The sequence below is a fragment of the Aulonocara sp. 'chitande type north' Nkhata Bay genome, linkage group LG4 (genome assembly GCF_057382095.1).
Source record: "Aulonocara sp. 'chitande type north' Nkhata Bay isolate Kocher_YH1m ecotype deep benthic linkage group LG4, A_spYH_male_GT1.1, whole genome shotgun sequence".
In the NCBI taxonomy this organism is placed as follows: Eukaryota; Metazoa; Chordata; class Actinopteri; order Cichliformes; family Cichlidae; genus Aulonocara; species Aulonocara sp. 'chitande type north' Nkhata Bay.
The window spans coordinates 28,297,230-28,317,506 of NC_141347.1; positions in this window are offsets into that span (position 1 = coordinate 28,297,230).

The following is a 20,277-nucleotide window of genomic DNA, read 5'->3' on the forward strand; positions in this document are numbered from 1 at the left end:
TTGTTCCCCTGTTGGCCATGCTTCTTGTTGTGGTCATCTGTTGTCTTCCGGTATTTTCTCCGCAAGCGACCTTTCCTCGACCAATGAGATGAGCGGTAATCTGAATTGTCATACTCGAATTGTCATAAGTGTGCTGTCAGCTCATTGGTCACAAAGCAGGAGAGGGGCTGGGAATTATGTTTTCAAACAAAGTGTTAATTCCATAAACATTTATAGACTACTTTTGATTCTCACTGTATTACGGGACAAAGTGCGTCCCTTATTAGCTCAATACGGGACGTGTACTTTTGTTTCGAAATACGGGACGATTCCGTATTTTAAGGGACGGTTGGCAACCCTAGTGGGAACACAAACAGTGGAGGAATTGTGTTGCCAATGGCATTAACCGCATATACAAAAGTGACCAGTGGACCTCTCTCTGCTGATGTCGTTGCCCCAACTTGTTTAATATAAGTTAAAGTAATAGTGCGGTAAGTTGTAACATCTGCATTATTGTTACAACTAACCCAGACTGTTGCTGTTACAACTGACCCAGACTCCTATAGCCATGAACTAGCTAACATTATAGCCAACAGCTAAAACATTAGCACTAAAGACCTACACAGAATATATCCCCATAGACATACAAATAACATAATTTAAGTTTGATGAGTTTAACTGCAAAGCAGATAATGCTATTACAAATTGAAATAAAGTAGAAAAACTTACTTTTTGGCATACAAATTACTTTTTTTCGTGTTAAATTGTCTGTGTTTGACAAAATGTGCTGATTTTTCACATGTGATAGCAGAACTGAATTGGGCATGCACAGGATGAGTCACATCATTTGAAACTTAGCCCTGATTGGAGAAATTGGAAGTGTTACAACTGACCCACGTTACAACTATCCCCGGTCTCCCCTACTTGATTAGTGTGAAATTGTGTAAATCACATGCTGTGGCCTTCACAGTGACCCAACCTCAAACTAGCTTAACGGGTTAAGGTGTGGAGCTAAAATTTTAGACAACACACATCACCGTGAAAACAAGAGAAAAACTTCTAGTGGAATGGTTTCCAATGGTTCTAGTTACGCCCCTCTGCAGCCCCTAATCTCTTTGCAGTGAGAGTGCAAGAGTGTTCAGCTGTTGCTCATTGACCACACCTAGTCAGGTGTGCATAAAGGCATACCTGAGGCAGACTTTCAGAGAGGCTCATCAGTGTTTGCCTTGGTGGTACCAGCTATTTTAGCTAACTTGCTATGCAATTTAAGATAAAATCTCTTCTCATTGAAATGATGGTGTTCGTCTCCATTTTTATGTTGTGGCTTTTGATCTGGGTCGTAACACTAGTTGAATTCCACAGACTTGGAGACCCAATGCCAAGGTGCATTAAGTCTGTTTGCATATGGTTTTCTTGCCATGTCACCTATCTGTTGTTTGTAAGATTTAAGTTGGTGGATAACCACAACAATCTGGATTTATATGTGTATGTGTATCAAATCACTGAATTAGGAAGAGGGTTTAAAAAATGGTTAAACTTAAATATAACCAGCAATATCCTTTACTATGAACTATATGCCAGCAAACAGATACAAAAATATTTATTGCTTTCAACATTTTGCGTTGATTTTTGAAAAATAACCCAGAGCATGTATGCAAACCTCCGCTTTGGAGTGCTGCAGAACATCTCTGAAAACCATTAAATGAAATGCTGCTGTCTTGCTGAATTCTTGTCACCCTGTATTAACTGTTTGACTACATACAGACTGTGCTTTCCTTTCATATTTATTAATATAACAGCCTTAAGAGAAATATTAATGTGAACCAAACATCCAATCATGGAGGCCCATATGTTGATAAAAGCCTTTGCCACATTACAGTGTGATGTAAACTCGCTGCAATCAAATTTTGTTTTCCTACCTCAAAGCCGTGGGCACTTGGGCCTAAATTTTGCCAAGGAAGCATCACTACAATTCAAAGCTTGGCACTCCAGAGTATAGAGCTGTTTTCTATCAGGCAGAGACTTTGGAGCTGCCTTCTAGTAAGTATGTGGATGGTGCCCTAAGCACTCGTCTCTGATGGCGAGCGCTGATGAAGAAGTACAATGTCATGGCCAGCGGTCAGCAGTGTTTATGGGGAGTGTCATCATGGCTGACAGCCTTCCTGCTCTATGATTTATGCACTTCCAGTTGCAACAGGCACCTGCCGAGAAGTAACAACTTGCCTGCAGAGGAGTGTAGAATTGTTTCAACTGAGAGGTGTCCTTGATGCCAACAGATTTAATGACGGTGTTTGAAGTTTAAAATTCAGCAGCTGGAGTACTATGCAAACATTTGGAGAGATGCGTTTCAGACATGTCTCTCATCTGATAGAGAAGCTGTTTCAGAGAAAACTGTTCATTCTCTTTTCTTTACTTACACTCCAGTTGTTTTAAAGGTGAAATTTCATGGAAACATGCACCTCTGCTTGATAGCAGAATGAATATTTGTAATAGCTGAAAATTTTCTTTGGTCTAAAGTCATGTTGAAAAGAAAGTACATCCTGTTTCATCCTCAATTTCTCATATTATATATATTATATATATAATATATATATTAAAAATAAGCAAAAATGAACAGGCAGTGTGCGGAAAAGTTAAGTACACCCCTATGATTCAATAGCTTGTACCACTTTTAGCTCTAACCCGTCTCATTCTCCCCTACAAAGTTGATTCAGTTAATTGAGATTTGTGAGCCTTCAATTATTTACAGCTCTCTTGAGGTCCTGCCACAGTATTTCAGTCAGATTGAGGCCTGAACTTTGACTAGGTCATTATGAAACTTAATTCTGTTGTTTTTTTTTTTTCAGCTATGCTGCTGTACTTGAGATCATTATCTTGTCGCTTGACACAATTTTGACCAAGATCCATCTGTGAGAACCTCAGATTTAACTCTAGAATGCTTTGGTATACGGAGGAGTTCATGGTCAAATTAATGACTGCGAGGTGCCAAGGTTCTGTAGTTGGAAAGCAAACAGAGTTCATCACCAAACATGACAAACATGCATTATGTACACTCTGGTTTTGTCTGTCCAAAAGACATTGTGCTGTGGTTTATTCAGATGTAATCTTGTAAACTTAAGCTATGCTACCATGTTATTTTTCTCAAGGCAAGCCTTCCAAATAAGCCTTACTTGTTCAGTCCCTTTTTAACTCTACTGTCATGACCTTTAACACTGAAAATGCTAACTAAGGCTTGTAGAGTAAGCTGTCTTGAATGCTTTCCACTTGGGAATAGTCTTTCTCACTGTAGAATGATGGGCTTCAAATTGTTTGGAAATGGTCTTGTAACTCTTCGTCAATTGATGGGCAGCAACAATATCTTTCCTCGTTGGCACTGTGTTAACACACTGAAGAGTCGGCACCAACAAGCTGCTTTTTACAGATGTGGTGATGATCAATTAATTATCGATCATTAATCAATCTATATTTATCTATATTTAAGATTTGCTAAGGACTAAATCATTTTGAGTAATTGCACTCGAGACTACCATGACCTGGATGTCAGAGATCTTACATCCTGTTTGTTATGTATCCCAAAAGGTTGATTCTGTTCATCTGGACGTAGCATTTTCAGCGGGAGAAACGTTTTATCACTCATCTAAGTGACTTCTTCAGACTGAAAACCCTGGGTCAAAATGAGCAGAATCAGCCTTTAGGGATTTGCCTGGATGATTTAGCATTCATTAAATTATTATGTATGTTAGAACTTTTTCATCTAAAGATGGTGTATTTCCTTTTACAAAGTCCAAGGATTCTACAAAGAGTAAACTAAAAGAAAACAGCTCAAAATAGAAAAAAAAAGAGCTGTATAAATCATTCTCTCTGCATTGCTGTGCTGCCCATTAGGAGGTTGATTCATCTCAGTGTCTCACTCACAAACACCTTTTCCTGCAGTTTGATGCGCTTTTAAGGATTATATAACACATGAACTGGCTGTGTAACAATGTGTCTATAAGACAAATGTGTATAACTTAGATTCTTGAAAGCCTTATTTAATTAAAATCTCCTTTTTGTCATTTTAGCTACAATCACCCATATGGCACCCCATAAAACAGACAGTAGCACAAAAAGAGCTTTGAAATCATTGTACAATTAGGTATTAAATAGATGATATATCCTGTCCAGGATTCGTTAGACAGCTATAGTCACACATTTCTATCACATTTTTTTTCTGTTAAATGAAACATTTTTGTTCTTGCAAACCATAGATAAGACAGATTTGACAGACGGGCGTTTCATGAATTGATGGTATAACCTGAGTTTCTTTTCAATCTAAATGTGACACAAATGAATAAAAGCACCTCTGCAGCTTCTCCATTACTGGTTACCTTTGACCTTTGTTTTGCTTCTGTTAGTTCCTTTTAGTTTGTGAGCAGTTGGGGTTAGGGTTATGGTTGCAAAAAAAAGAAATTAGGAGTATGTGCAAAGATTTAACAACATCTGCAAACAGGTACAGAAATACAGTATATAGGCTAAAACAGCTTTTTTTTCAGTTTTTCAAGTTCTAAGCGTGAAAGCGAATATTTGTTCTAACCACCTTTTATTCTTCAACACAACTTGAATTTTGTTAGCAAAGATTTCTTGTAATATCTTTAAGATGTCTTCAGGAATAGTTCTCCAGGCTTCTTAAAGGACATTCAAAGCTCTTCTTTGGATGTTGGCTGCATTTTGTTTTGTTCTCTGTCAAGATGATCTTATACTTTGGATAATGCTCTAAGGAGCCATGACTCATAATATTCTACTGTGGGTTTTTCTATCCAGGTATGCTTTTACTACATTGGCAGTGTGTTTGGGATCATTGTCATAAAAACATGAAGTCGCTGCAAATCAGAAACTTTTCAGATGGTACCAAAAGCTGGCAGCACCTTTCTGTGTTCATAATTCTATCAATTTTTGTCTTTTTTTGCAGACCATGACAAAAAACAAACAAACACACAGACAAATACAAAAACAAACAACTAAAATGTTCTCTTGAAAATGATCAGGTACAAAGACTGGACTGGAAAATGAATAAAAAGCACTTAATGTGGAAAGAAAAACCTTGAACGAATTCTTGAAATCTGTCACGGTATGGCATGGCACACTGTGGAAGGAGTGGGGGAAGGAGGACCCAGGCGCGGTGCTCTATGTACAAACAGTGTTTATTTACAGAGTGAAAACAACGTAACAATAAATCCCCGTGTTCTCCCAGACTCCCGTGTCGTGTCTCCCGTGAATAGTCCGTGTGCTCTCTGCTCCCGTGTCAGCACCCCCCGGTGCTCGCTGCTCTCCGTGCCTTCCACGCTCTTCCTGCGGGAAACAATAGCGCAGCTGTCAGGACACTCAGAAATGGCAGGCATACACTTTCTGACTAAACTTAGACAGGGTGACTAACGTGGAGTCTCATGCAATGATCCCGCGTCGGTGGGAACTCCAAGACTCTCTTAACCCTTGTGTGGTGTTCATATTTTTGTTACTCAGCCAGTGTTCATGGGTCTGGTGGACCCGCTAGAGTTTTGGCTTTCCAAATTAACACTATCAAACAATTTTATGTTAAATTACTCAACAGATGTTTACTTCATCCCAATTACAAGCCATATGAACAGTAAACATGGTTAATTTTTTTCCCTTTACCTTTGTTAGATCACATTTATGAATTAATGTGCTTCTCGTTTTTTTTTTTGTTTTTTGTTTTTTTATAAAATGTTATAAAAACATAAATCAAGTGGAGTGAGTGGAAAGACAACACATTTACACGTGAAGCAATATGTTTCACAACTAAATGGGATCAGCTGCTCATCAATGGTGACATTAGGCCCAGGGTTGTAAAACAGGGGAAGGTGGTGCACGCACTTATCCCACACTGTCCTGATGGCAGCTAGCTTGTCTCTCTGCCGTCGAGCTGGTCTGTCGTCTCGGCTATCAAAACGGATAATCCTGGAAATTTTGTGGAAGTTTTCCAGAGACATTGATGCACGGAAAGGTTCTTGCCGGTTTCTGCATCCCACAGGATTCTGTGGATTCCCCTTTGGACCTGAAAACTCCTGCAAGGATAAGAACCCCAAAGTAGGCCTGCAGATCAATTTGGTCCATCTCCTTCCACCTCTCTCCAAAAACACACCTTCCTTCTAGATTACTGCAATCCAGAATAATTTTCTGGATGTAATCTGGGATGAAAAGCTCAAATGAAGACTTGATGTCCTGCACATGAGTAACTGTCAGCCGTGTTGGCCCTGGCTTATCACAGTAACAGCTCTGCAGGGTGGCTCATTTCTTGGGCAAGAAGACCATTCAATTTCACCAGTTATTGACATCCATATTTCTTCACTTGCTGTCTGGTGGGCTTGTTCTGGTCCTGGAGCTGGCTGCAGATGGGGTGCTCGTCTTCGTTTTGTTACTAAATGGTGCTCAACCTCATCCTCTTCTTCAAAGTCACTGTCAGACTCTAAATTTTCAGAAATGTGAAATATTCTGAAACCTCTTTGTCAACATCATCATCCGAAGCCACTCTCTCTTCCAAAATCAATTGGATGGCCCTCGCAGCAGATAATCTTTTGCCATCTTGATCAGTTGTGATAAAGAACCACACTGGCAAAGTCTTATTTATAGTATTATGCCCCTAATTTGCAGGTGGGACAGGGTATGAGAAAATTTGGATCCCTCAAGAAAGAGGGTAAAATGTGTGGGAATGTAAGAGCAGACGGTGTTGATAGTTGAATTTTCAACAATGTTGCAACTTTGTGCGGAGCAGGAGGGGAAGAAAACACTATCAGCAGCACCAGAAAGGAGGAAGACAGAGTGTGGGAACACAGGACCTGCACTTTCAACACTTTTATTAGGCCTGGGTCCAGTGGACCCGAACACCTTGTATGTAATGTAAATGCGTGGGGGGAGGTACAGTATGAGGTCATTGAAAATTAGTTCGGATTCATGTTCTTCACAGAAAATAAGCCAAAGCCAATGAATTTCAGGTTGAAAAAATAATTAATTGTTTAATTTTTCTTTTGAGAAAAACTGAAAACGGGTCTCACAGACCCGAACACCATACAAGGGTTAAGTAGCTCCCCCGACGAGGCCTGATCAGCAGCAGGTGTGTGGCTTCGGGTGTGGCCAGTCCCTCCGCAGGGCCACACCCCTCAGGCCTGCAGGTGGCCGAGCTCCATCCTCCAGGCACACCCGCAGACATACACCCCCATACCTCGCCTAAACATATGAGTGGGACACAGACTAACACAGCACAGAGAAACACACATATGTACACGCACAGAGAAGGGGAAACGACACCAAAAATACATAATAATAATACACAGGTCCATGACTGCCCAGGGATCCTGGGTCGCCCAGTCCCAGGACCCTGACAAAATCTGTTTCTCAAGCAAACTTTAAAAAAAAGAGCAACAAAAAAAAGTCTGGCTCCTTGGAAGGAAAATATAAAGAAATGAGGGGTGAGTCACGACTTTTCCACAGTATGCCTGGAAATGATTTCTTAATAAACACATCATCATTCTGTGCACATTTTCATAAAAACGAGGCTTAGTTTTTCATGATTTCTTGGTTTTAATTGAAGAATTTAATTCTAGTCAGATTCCCTATGCATTTCTGAAAGCATTTAAGATGATGAACAGATTTTCAGCATTTAACATTTACAAAAATGTTTTTCACTCGAGTCAGTAGTATCCCAGCTGGTATTTTACAGTCTGTTACTGTTACATGTAAATTACATGATTTCTTTTACATTTAAATGATAATAACTGTGCTCATCACTATTGTTTACATTGGCCAAGATTATAGTAACAAACTGTACAAAATGATGTTTTATATATGCTTACAATTACCACAATAAAGTTGCTAGCTCCTGATTGAAAAGACTCACATATTAAACCTGTTCCATTATTTGACAGATTTTTCAACTAAATAAAATGTAAATAAATAATCAGTCATTATCACAACATTATTATAACAACATCTGTGATCTTTTCACTCTATAAATCCAAATCACCTAGTCTAATAGTGAGAAACATGTTTCACCACCATGTTGCCTCTACAGCACTGTTCCAGCAGCTTTAGGCTATTCTTCTGTTTTTCCACCATGTCACACTTTTGTGATAAGGACTCGGTATATGCTGGAAGAAATGGAAAAAGCAAACCAGAATCTTTATCTCTCAACATACTGGATAAACTTAACCTCTGCCTGGATGTTATCAAACACCAGTGAGCAGGACCATAATTCTAGTCCATGTGAACATTTACCCTCTGGTCTTCTCTGAATGGAAAGGTACTGTAAATTCTGAATCTCCCATCTGGGGAACTGTTCCTTTTGCACCCTGCATGTCTTGCCTATGATAAATCCTTTTGCACCATATGTGTTCAGAGGGAAAAACATGATTTTGTGTCCCCATTTTCTCCCCACACGAGGCCAAAGGAATATAATTTAAATGTATTACGCTATCATGCAAATGTACATTCAAACTGTCTAATTGAAAAACGCAGGATACCAAAAATATTTTACTACACACTAAACAAAACTGAAATATTTTAATCTTCCAATAAGGTGCTACACTACACGGAAGAAAGGATTTCAAATGCCACCTGGCTAATTAAGGAACAAGGGTGCTTAATATTTGAAAAAGACATTTAAAGGGAAAAAAAGAATGAACAGAAAGCCTGATGTGCATAGGACTAGTATTACCCAAAGACACCAAGCAATGCAATATTTGCAGAGTGTGTCTGTAAATCTATGAACATTTTCACGGCAAATTACATATAACAACTGAGAAGTCCTGTATTAGTACAGTATTAGTCAACTGTGGCACCTCTGCGATTAAAGGTCATTTGGAAACTTTGTGTGTCTCATTTTGATAAGCAGCCCTGAGAAGACTCGTTCACTGAAAAACACTTTGCTGTCTCAGCATTTGTTCTGTAAATGCCTATTTATAGTAACATTAGGTCTATAGTGAGTGACTAGACATTTTCCAATCAATATTTGTCATCATACCCCGGTTTAATGTCAGTAAATATGAGTAAAACTCAGACAATGCTTAGCCCCTGCACAAAAAGACAGACCTGGGAGTCATTTCTAAATCTCATGATGTCCCCTGGTAACACTAAGCCAGTCCAAATGATGCTGTGAGAGCCTAATAATTCAGACTAGGCTTTAGGAACAGTTTAACCATTGTCTGATCTGATTCTTATGGGACAGGTTTTTTTTGTTTTTTCCACACAGTTTCAGGGCTGACACAGTTACAGCTCCATCGGAGAATGCTGAAAGGAGAAACATCACAGTAGTTTGAACGCAGAGCACTGATTTAGTCTCTGTTGTAGGGGACTTGTGTTACCTGGGGAATTTTTAGTAAAAAATTAGTTGTCTTTTGTGATCCCAATCCTGTGCAAATCTCTTTAGCATGAATTCAGAAAGACATGTGTGGCTAAACTGTAATATAGACTCATTAAAAAAGCATAATCTGTTAAGATGGTATGATGAGCTATTTCAAAAGGATTTACAACTATATAGCAGTCATGGTTTTGGTATAGATTTATAACTGGCAACCAGTAAGTTTGACTGGTTTGACTTCTCTAAGTATGACTTCTCTTTTTTGCTCATGTGCAACATGAAACGTAAACGTGGGTTTCTAAAATATATCAAGTCCCATGTTAGTACTCATTCTTTGTAAATAGAACTTAAGAAATAATGAGATGTGTTCCTATTACGGGTTGAAGAATAAAGAACCAAGATGCAGAAGTCTTGGCAGACTAGACTAACAAAAAGCAAACCTTTTATTAGGTTGAAGGTGCAGGCCAAAATGGGGACAAACAGAAGTCCAGAAATCATCACGGGGAATAAGGCAAGAGATTACGAGGCAGAATGGCTGTAGAAATGAGGAGGAAGTGTTGAGGACGACAAGATTGAAGTTTGGAATCAGTCACCCAACAGAGGAAATCTGAAAAGAACTGTTCCCTTTTTTCTGATGCCTGCAATAAACACTGACCCTTTTGTTTTCCTGACATCAGATCAAGTGTATGAAACCCCAGCCCAACAGAGCAGAACAGTTGTGGAAACATGCTCTGCATGTCAGTTATTGGTAAATCAGGTGGAGAATCAGAGACAGCTGCTTCACTTATTCTTTCTGTGCATGGAAATGTGAGGGGCTCTTAACAACTGAGCTAGACCGCTGTCTTTCATAAAACGTGTCCGCATTTAAAAATGTGCCTTCTCGAAACCCTGAATTTTTTTCATTTTACTATAAAACTGCCTTTTAATTCCATTGTCTGTAGATTAGAATAATGGCTTGAAAATCAATCATGATCTTAAAAAAGAAAATATTTGAGAATGTATTTTGGCACAGTAACAGACTCCTAGGTAGGGTTTACTTTCTTTGACTAGCAATGTTAAAACAAAACCTTTACTAGTTCTAAAAAGTTCAGGGTTATGGGAATACCTCTCACTGCAGTTAAGTCAGGACATGGACAGTTAAAACTAGGAAAAACCCACACTGCTACGGCCAGTTTAGCCGTGTAAGATAAAAGCATAAGTCGTTACAAAACGGTAAGTCTTTACCGTTTTGTATTACAGGCCAAACATGGCATTCACGCTGTGTTTAAAAGATTTTTACATAACAATTTTCATTCAATATTCAAAGTTGCTGTATTGCAACAGTACAATAATAGCTGGTGAAGAAAATGATCTAATGGTTATCCCAAAGTAAAGACATCATACCAGCTTTATAATTTGAAGCAGCTAATTCACTTAACACACTGCAATGTTTGTCGTGTGTCTTGATGCATGGTCAGTCATCCAGATAAGGAAATCCCAGAAGGTATATTTTTTCATCTGGCGCTACGTCCAAGCAACAGAATCAGCCGTCTGGGATTTCCTAGAAGAGCTTTGTCCTGAATACTGGGTTGAAAGGTATATTCTATGGAAAACACAAAATATGCAGGCATTAGTGCAGACACTATAATTTAAAACTAGCTGAATGTCTGCAAAAAATGTAATTACAAGCAAATATTTAAGCTTCAGTGATTATTATTACTATCTAAATGCCTAAACTGGCCTGAAAGAATTTGACTGAATGGCATCTTTTTAAAAAAAATCTTATTTACACATTAATAATTGCAAAGGTTAGTGGCCAAGTTGTCTGGCTCTACCTACAAGTCATTACTATGTGGAGGGAGGGAAATGTATATTTACATATGCATGCCCAGCAGAATACAGATGCTTTTTTCTGCCAGCACTATTAGGGGTGTTCTCCATTCACTGCACATGTTTTGTGAACGGTATGGCATTCTAATTTGGTCATTTCAGAGGTATGCTGCACACTCCATGCAGCTCAAGCCCCGGAGTCAGAGTCTGCATGTTTCATCCACTGCAACAGTCGAGGCCACAAGAATAATTTGTTTGTGAAAGCCATCATAAAATCAGCTGAAAGCAACATTTCACACTGACTTATATCTTGGCGCGGCATTTTATCTCAACTCCGAGGAATGATAAAAACATATGGTGTCATTCCCACTGCAAGAATGTCTTTCTAAACATTAAAAGAGAGTCGGGTTAGTAAATGTGCATTTACCCTACAGCCTAAATGACTCCATGGTCACAGTTTACAGATGGTATGTATTAACAAAGAGTCAGCTAACAGGTGTGTTGGTGGCACAGCCATGCTGTTTTAAGCTGTGAATAAAGGATTTGTCCACCTGTTCCGGGATTACCTCAGCTTTTTAAACACTCACGTGCTTTGTAATCAAACAGAAATATTATTTGTTTTAATAGTATAATTAATCCTGTTATATTGTTGTACATTGTTTCATTTTTCCTAAAGTCTGAACCCAAGATCTTTGAATTCCATGTGTACTTACCTAAAAATGTGGATAGCTTCCATGTGGCACTCACCCATGCACCCACACAAACATAGAAAAATAAATCTAAACAAGCAAGGAAAACCGCTCACACAAGCACACAGATAGGACCTTTCCTAAACACTGCTGCCAATTCTGATTTAGTTACTTTGTATCATATAGCACACATCATTATAATTACATATATTTCAGTTGCAAAATATGCAAATGCTTCTTACTAGAAGATTTTTTTATTATCTTAGGAAGACATTTGCAAAAGCCAGTCTCTTGTTCCTTTTCATAAAGTCTCTAGTCATTTTTACGGATCATTCAAATAGTTTAAAAGTACAAGCTGCAAAATGATACGTTTTATTTTTATTTTAAGTATTCATGCTGTGCCAAGTTTCTGATCTGCTCTGCTGCGTATTTGTTTATGTCTTGGAGACAGAATATGTGATTTATAGTTAGACTGGTGGGGGTGGCAGCAAGGGAAGCTGTTATGTTCTTCCTTTGCTGCTTGTCGTGCGCCGCTGCTGTTCTCTCCAGCTTGCTGTACGTTCACCCCGATATGCACCCTCAGGCAGTATGCCTTTCATTATTTCTTTTGAAACTTTCATCTGAAGTCTCTGAGGGATTAGCCCTCTTGATTCCTGACACAGTCAATGAAAAACAAGCCTCATATACAGGGAGGCTTACAGCCAGAAAAGCTGTGCACAGCCCCCCCCCGCCCTCCCCAATCTCTCAGTGTGAAACTGTATAATGGTTTGCACAACAAGTGGAGTCTCATTTTTGACCATTTTGGCACATTCGTATTTGTGTTGGATTTGTATGCAAATATATTATAACTGTGAATGATCATCCCATACTCTCACTGCAGTCGTTTTATATTTTTTCCAAGTTCTTGTAATTCTTTCTATACACAATGAGTCAAATGATTATAATGCAGTATGAAGCTGTTGCTTGTAGTGTGGCCAAGAGATATAAAACACCAAACCTTTTCACACAGTGCAAGTTTAGCTCCTTAGCTGATTTGGGTTCACAGGCTGCGCTTACTAATCGACTCCAGTGAGATGTTGCTTTGTTTTGGCTGAATATTTACATCAATTATATTTTCTGCTACCTTGTTGACAGTGTGCACTCAAAAATAAACCAGTTATCATATGGGTACATTTGGTGAGATACACTTTCAAAAATTTTATAATTAAATAATTCTCCAATTAGGATGAAGGGAAATGTATAAATGTTAATAAATGTTGTGCAAAAACACAGAGTGTTATAAGGCTATTTTTTGTAACAGAGCTATGTGTACCCTTTGTATGTTTTATGTTACTGTTTATTAGTATTGCAGCATAATGATAGCTGGTGAACATTATTCAGCATGTAGCAATGCTAACCACATATATCCTCCCAGAGTAGGTAGAGACCATAAACAGAACTACAAGAGACTGAAACGAATTTAGATTGTAATTCTTCTGGATATGCAAATGAATGAATTGAATGAAAGAATGAATGAATTTCCCATATTACCTTGAAAGGTTTTTGTTTGTCTTGTGTTTTCTATTTGATCACAAAGGGCAAAAAATGTTGATTAATTTTGAGTTAATTTAAAATTAGAAGATAACAGAAACTAGTTACACCATATACTTGCTTCTTAAGTCTTTTTTTCTGAATGACCTAATAAAAAATATTTCTGAAAACAAAAATTTACAACTGGTTGTTGAATAGTACTGACGCAGGAGGTAAGACTGGGACCTGGTTTCTCGATGTCAGTGTTTCAGTTGAAGTTTTAGATGATGATCAAGTTTAATTTACATTATAACAGTATGAGTAAGTGACTGAATATAATCTAAATTTAAACTCAGTGTCTTAGGAAGTCATAATACATGATTATGCGGAAGATCAGGATATTTGCTAAACCATGTTGAAATGTTGTGATCTTGACTTCTAAAACTGTAAAATTGGCGAGTTCTTAAAAAGGAGCATCAAAGTCCCTTTGGGACCTAAATGCAGTGTAATGACGCACACCCCACTCATTCTCCTTTGAGCTTACTTTTGTCAGCAGTTTCATTACTTTGCACTTTGCTACTAAGCAGGTGGAGCTAATCTATCTAGTTTGCCCTTCAGTTATGGTTTACTGTCCAGGGGACTGGACACAAGTGTCTCCAATAAGCCCTTAATTAGGCAATGATAGACTATTCATTTAGTATGCAAAGCTGCAAATCTCTCCATCCACTGCACAGAGCCCTCTGCAGTCATATGGAGACCAACGCTAATGATCTCAGCAAGTGGCAGCAATCCATTGGAGCGCTGTAGCAAGTGCACATTAATCTTGCGGGTGATCCAGTTGATGAACGACCCTGGCCCAGAAGCCCTGGCAGATCCCACCTTAATTATGCTGAGGGAGTCACACCTGGGAGGCACCAGGGGACATTGCTAACTCAGGAACGACTCAGGAGGAGGCCAGTGGTCCACAGGCAGTGCGCTCCATGCAGATCCAGTCTGGTCGTCATTGTATGGCCTTGCTAAAAAGAGTTTTACAGCAACTCCATAGAGAACATTATACCTGGGAGTGACTTCCAAAGCACAAGTTGTGTAAAGGGCAAATAGGTGTCACAAATTCACGACAGCCTCCGCTGATAAATCACAAGAGGAAAGCAATTCTTAGGATTAAACCAAAAGAAAATAACTCATGATGTCTCCTTTTTTGTGATGACACCTCCAACAGAACATTTTCAGCACAACCCTAATTGTACCCCATTATCTGGCTGTGCTCTGACATGTTTTAAGAAAAAAAAAGCACAGCGGGCCAAGTGTTGCATCAGTCTAACATCAACATCCTAAAGATAGCACACTGGCATAATGGGAGGTTGAGTAAAAAGAAAACACGATCAAAAAGCATGAGTAAACAATATGAGAAAAAAAGGAAAAACACTAGCAGAAACATTAAATCCTCTGGAAAAAATGTGATTATACATGACAGAAAACCTTGGACACCACCTTTATTTAATTTTAAAAAATCTTTAACATTTATGGAACCTTTTATTTATTTTGTTTCTATCTTCATTTTTGATATAATATAATATAATTCCCCAGACAAAGCTCACAAGCTTGGTTTTAATGATCTCTAATGCTATAATAACATTGTTTTTGTGTTTTAGTTGTTATCACTGTACAGTTGATAAACTGGGTAGTAGATGAGAGGAAGAGATTGGGCAAGTCTTGAAATGAGTTTTTGCTTCAAAACAGAAAAATGGTCATTTTCTGCTCTAACAGAAAAAAATATAGCTTGTCCCTGTAAGATGACTGTTCTGCTTGCCCTAATTTTAACTACACTTAATACAATTTATATTTTAAATGTAGGGACAAGAAACCTTGAAATTACCTTGATGGTAAAAAAAAAAACAGAGCTAATCAAAATGCTTTGCAGTTTAAGGGCTTTCTAGTCACCTCTCACTGATCCATTGGGAATTCTCCCTCCCTCTATGTAATTTACACTTTCCCTACTGAAATGGGCAACGTGTCCTTATGTCCTCATATGAACGCATATGACCAATATAGGTTAACTGAAGTAAGATCTATCTATCTATCTATCTATCTATCTATCTATCTATCTATCTATCTATCTATCTATCTATCTATCTATCTATCTATCTATCTATCTATCTATCTATCTGTCTGTGAATCAATGCGTACAGTCTAACTGATGCATCACAAACATCCAGCAATCCGATAAAACTGCATTCATGTACAATAAAGTTAGGATCTAAAAGGTCAGCTCAAAATAGGACAAAACCCAAAGGAGTTGTCTTAAGGTCCAGCTGAATTTAATACACATCCATCACTTTTTATCATCTAATTAGTCCACAGTGTGGCAGCCTGGTCAACAATAGAGGGAGGCAGAATTATTGATCAAGAAGCAGATAGTATCTATCATTTCACTTCAGCATTGGCTCTCTAGTGATTTGAAAACAAGGAAGACAATATCATTGTGGCAATGTGCATAGGAAATCACGAATGGCATTGGTAACAAAGGTAATTCTATTGTTCTCTTCAGTTGCACCACAGGCTAATAGACTTGTACTGACTCTGCAGTTCAACACTTGGTGAGGTATTAGCACAACTATTTCCACCATAGTTTCTCGATCGATTTGCAAATACTTAATTAATAACGACTTGTCTTAACCAAACGTGAGATGAAAAATTAGTCAGTTGACATTATCTTCTATAAGTTGAGGGTATCACATCAAGCAAACTGATAAGATGTTTTCAATTAGGGTGTTTTTTAAGCAATGGGATTGGTATAAGAGTACAAACATGAAGGCATCAAGGGGTATTATTCGAAAGAGCTGGAAGAACAAGTGAAAACACTTAGTAAATGGAAAAGGCAGTTTGATGTTGGCCTTATCTTTGCCGTAGTCAAAAAGAATGGGGAATTCTTCTGCATTCTACCTTTTATTTATCTTAATTTTTTTTTATTTCATTTTGAACTTAAATAACAAAACATAAAAAATAAATAAAGTTATCATATTCTTTCTTTGCAACCCAAACCCCACACCAACCACTCTCTCATTACCCCTCTTGCCCCTCAAGTTACAGTAAGCCAGCTAGTAAAGGGGGACCAAATACAATTATATTGGTGCAATTTATCTAATAGACCATAAGTCACTTTTTCGTAAGATGCCAACTTAACCATCGTCATTAGCCACTCCTCATAGGGAGGGGGTTTCTTTTTCTGCCAATGTCTTAACAAGACCGTTTTGCCGTAGTAAAAGTCAGGATGATCCATTTTTTTGTATAGCAGGAAAAGTCTCCATCAGAAACTTCTGTAGTTATACCAAGTATGGACAGTTTTCGTGAGATGCCAAATCTTCTTTTCAAAACACTGAAAATGACCTCCGTTGATCTCCCACCAGTCCCATAAGATATGTGAAATCAAAGCATTTTGACTCCAGCAATCGTCCACGGGGGCCAAGTTCCATTTATACAGTTGTTGCAATGTTCAATGCCACCTATGGTTATCTTAAGTTGGATAAATCTACTGCCTATTTCTTTATACATAGTATTAACATTATGGAGACATGAGTCCCATTCAACTGAAGACATGTCCAATGCCAGGTCCTGGGCCCAATAGCCCATAACTTTAAGGGTGCATTCTACCTTTTATATATGTAAGGGAAAAATGATGAGATAAAAAAGAAAAAGGGGAATATACATGCTATCTTTAAAACATTTCTGACGGTAACTTCCAAAGTCTCTCAGTTTTCTTGGTCATCCAGTAACAAGAAACCTCTACTGTTCCCCTTCTAGAATCCAGTTGGCTTATGCCCATGTCTGTTCCTCAGTCTGCATTTGAATCTGCATCTAGATTTGTCAAATTTCAGACCCATTTGATGGCCTGCCAATGCAAAGACTGTTCCAGAATTGCTAACATTTGTGTTCACTGATCCTGGAATATGTCTACTTTCATCTTTTCTGTTTCTGAGTCTCAACTGGCAAATGTAGATGGCTCCTGAGTTATTGTTTGGAATTGCTGTTATTTCTTGTTATATCTCTTTCAATCTTTGTGTCTTTCGATTTTTAATTATTGTTTGTTTTGCCAATTTAGTTTTGACTCGTATTCAATGAATTTATTGTGTATTTAATCCTGCCCTTGTTACTTTGTGTGCATACTTTTTCCATAATTGCCTCTCTTTTGTTTAGTTTGGTCCTTGGTTTTTTTTTTGCGACTTATTTTAAAGTATTCATGTTCTTTCCACAACCTTCCTTCATGTCTCTGTGTCCTGTATTTGGGTCATCTCTTGAACTGAAATCCTTGACAAGACAATTAACTGAAGTGCCAAAGACTGATGAATACTGAGGGCCATAGATGATGTGTTCACTGTGTCAGAACAACGCTGCCTTTCCACTGTCTAATCTGCTGTAGACTTTGAAATAGGACACACCATGCCCGTCCGTTATGATATATTTATTTTAAAAATGCAAACTTTTAAAGATGAAAATTCCACAACTAGGACATGGCTACACGAATCTCCAGTGACATCTGTAATGCTAGAACAAGCAAATCAATACTGCCAGTTAGTCATTCTGTCAGGTGCCCCAGCTGAGTTGTGCTGGCAAATTCAACACTTGCAAAGCAAGTGTTTTAAAGCAACAGTTATCTGTTCTAAGACAAAATGCTCAGCAATTGTGTTGCAAAAATTACAACAAAAGCACAGGGAAAAGTGTAGCTGTGAGCAGTGAGTGCACCTCATCACTCATAACTATACACAAGTCTCATGACAATGAATGATTTTAGTCCCAAAAAATTTAATATACCTTGATTATTCTGGTACGTTCATTAAGTTAAATATAAATGTTATATAATAATGAATCATTACATTTAAATGTTAATTTTAATGTCTAAACTTTGATATGCAGATATGACCCTCTCCCTCGAAACCACCCGTTCTGGAAACAAAAAGCAGCTCCTCTTTATTGCCTTTCACACTTATTAAGGTGACTGCATTAAAAATCGATCAGTAGAGTTTTTACACTTGACCTTCTAAACTGAATTAAGGCGCTTCCAAATTCCTTGGTATGCTGGATGGAAAAAGGGACACCATTTTATAGTGCAGACCTTGAGATCAGGTTGTGATTTCGCGTTCGAACAGGGTGATAAATTAAGCTCACTGTATAATCCAGGGATATAGCTTGGTGTTATAGGATCAAAGCACTAAAGAGGACTCTAGTCTGCCTCCATTTGGTCCTATTCAGTCACTAATGACTCTCTATATTTGTCTCCATTCCGAAATGTATCGTGCATGTGTTACATAGCCAATAACTGATTAACCAAAGATTTAATAACAACAACAAACAAAAACAAAGAAATAAAGAGACATAAATGCGATACATAAATAAGTAAACAAGAAGATTTTTATGCACATGGGTCATAAAAGTGCACACAATAAACACCAGAAAAAAAGAGAACGTTTATGTCGTACTCCAACTTTGTTTTTTGTTTTTTTAAATTAAGCAAACCCAAATTTTCATGAAAATGTACAAGACGTTATATCTAAGGATATATTTTAATATTATTTTCATGGTTATGCATCCCAAATTCTGTTTTACATGTAGGCCCACAGGTTTAAGTCTCAACGTGTTTTAATGTGGCTCATGTTATTGTTACCATGCCTACACAAATGCATTAACCAAATTTTATGTTTGGGTTGCTTACCATAACCAAATGTTTTTTTTTCCACATATGATTGAGTGATACTTGTCCAAATGTGTTTACCAGGCCCCAGAAATAAAGAAGGACAATCTAATGTTTCTGGCATAATGAAGAGGTGATTTGTAAGTGTGTCATTTTTGAATAAGGAAATGTGGAAATCTTTTTTTTCCCCATAGTACTCTTTGGTGCTTCAAATTGTTGTTCTACATAAAAAGAACAATAAAAGTAATAACAAAAACAAAATAAAATAAATTCATGCCTTAAAACAATCTTTCTACTCTAGGGCGAACATACAAAATCTTTATATTTCCAATCTTCCTGCTGAGAGATTCCACAATGAAATTCATGAGGAAAATGCCTTCAAGGATCACTCGGGGGCATTTTCCTCATGAATTTTATTATCTGCATTAAAGGAAGACAACAAGGCAAGAGATTCTCCTGAACCTGCACCAGTCCTACTTAAGGTAGATTGCTGCAAAAGTTTCTGTATCAAGATTGCACACGCTTATGCTTCAGCACCATGACATTGCAGTCTATGATTAATTCAAAGGTTCCATGAAAGAGAGAGAATTAAATTACAAGGTCATACAAATATTGATTTACTGATTTGTAGGCCAAAGGCAAGTTTGCTCTTTTTATGGTATTTTCTACTTTCTTTTATCACTATCAGGATGGTCACTTAAATCCATTTTGTCATTTCCTTTCTAAATGTAGCCTGATAAACCATTTTTGCAGGTACGAACCCCAGCGGACAGCAGGGTGTGATTCTGCTGGCCACAGTACTCTGACTTTAATTGCACTGAGCCCCGTAACAGTTTGAGCATATACAGTCTGCCAAAACCTTCCCACAATAGCCGTTCATCTCAGCTCCACCAGACAAGCTTAGACTGTGGCAGAGTTCAGAATCAAGTCATTTCATATTAGTAGACTCAAATCTCAAAGGTGGAGCTGCAGCTCCTGAGCTGTAACTATATTGAGAAAGTGCCACAGGCCTGATGTAGTTTGCACTGGCAGAACAGAAGCTTCGTGTGTGTGTTGTCACAAGAATTATTTTGCAGTCTTTGGGGTTTCAGCATAAGACTGTGTATTGCAACTTCAGATACTCAATCAGGTACAGAAGAGCCTCTGTTGTCACATTAATTCACCATAGAAATGATGTGTCTTGCAGGAACTGGCTCTTGGCTAACTAGGCTGCATCCCCAGTACACCATGGAAAAAAATGCACTGGGCATTAGTTG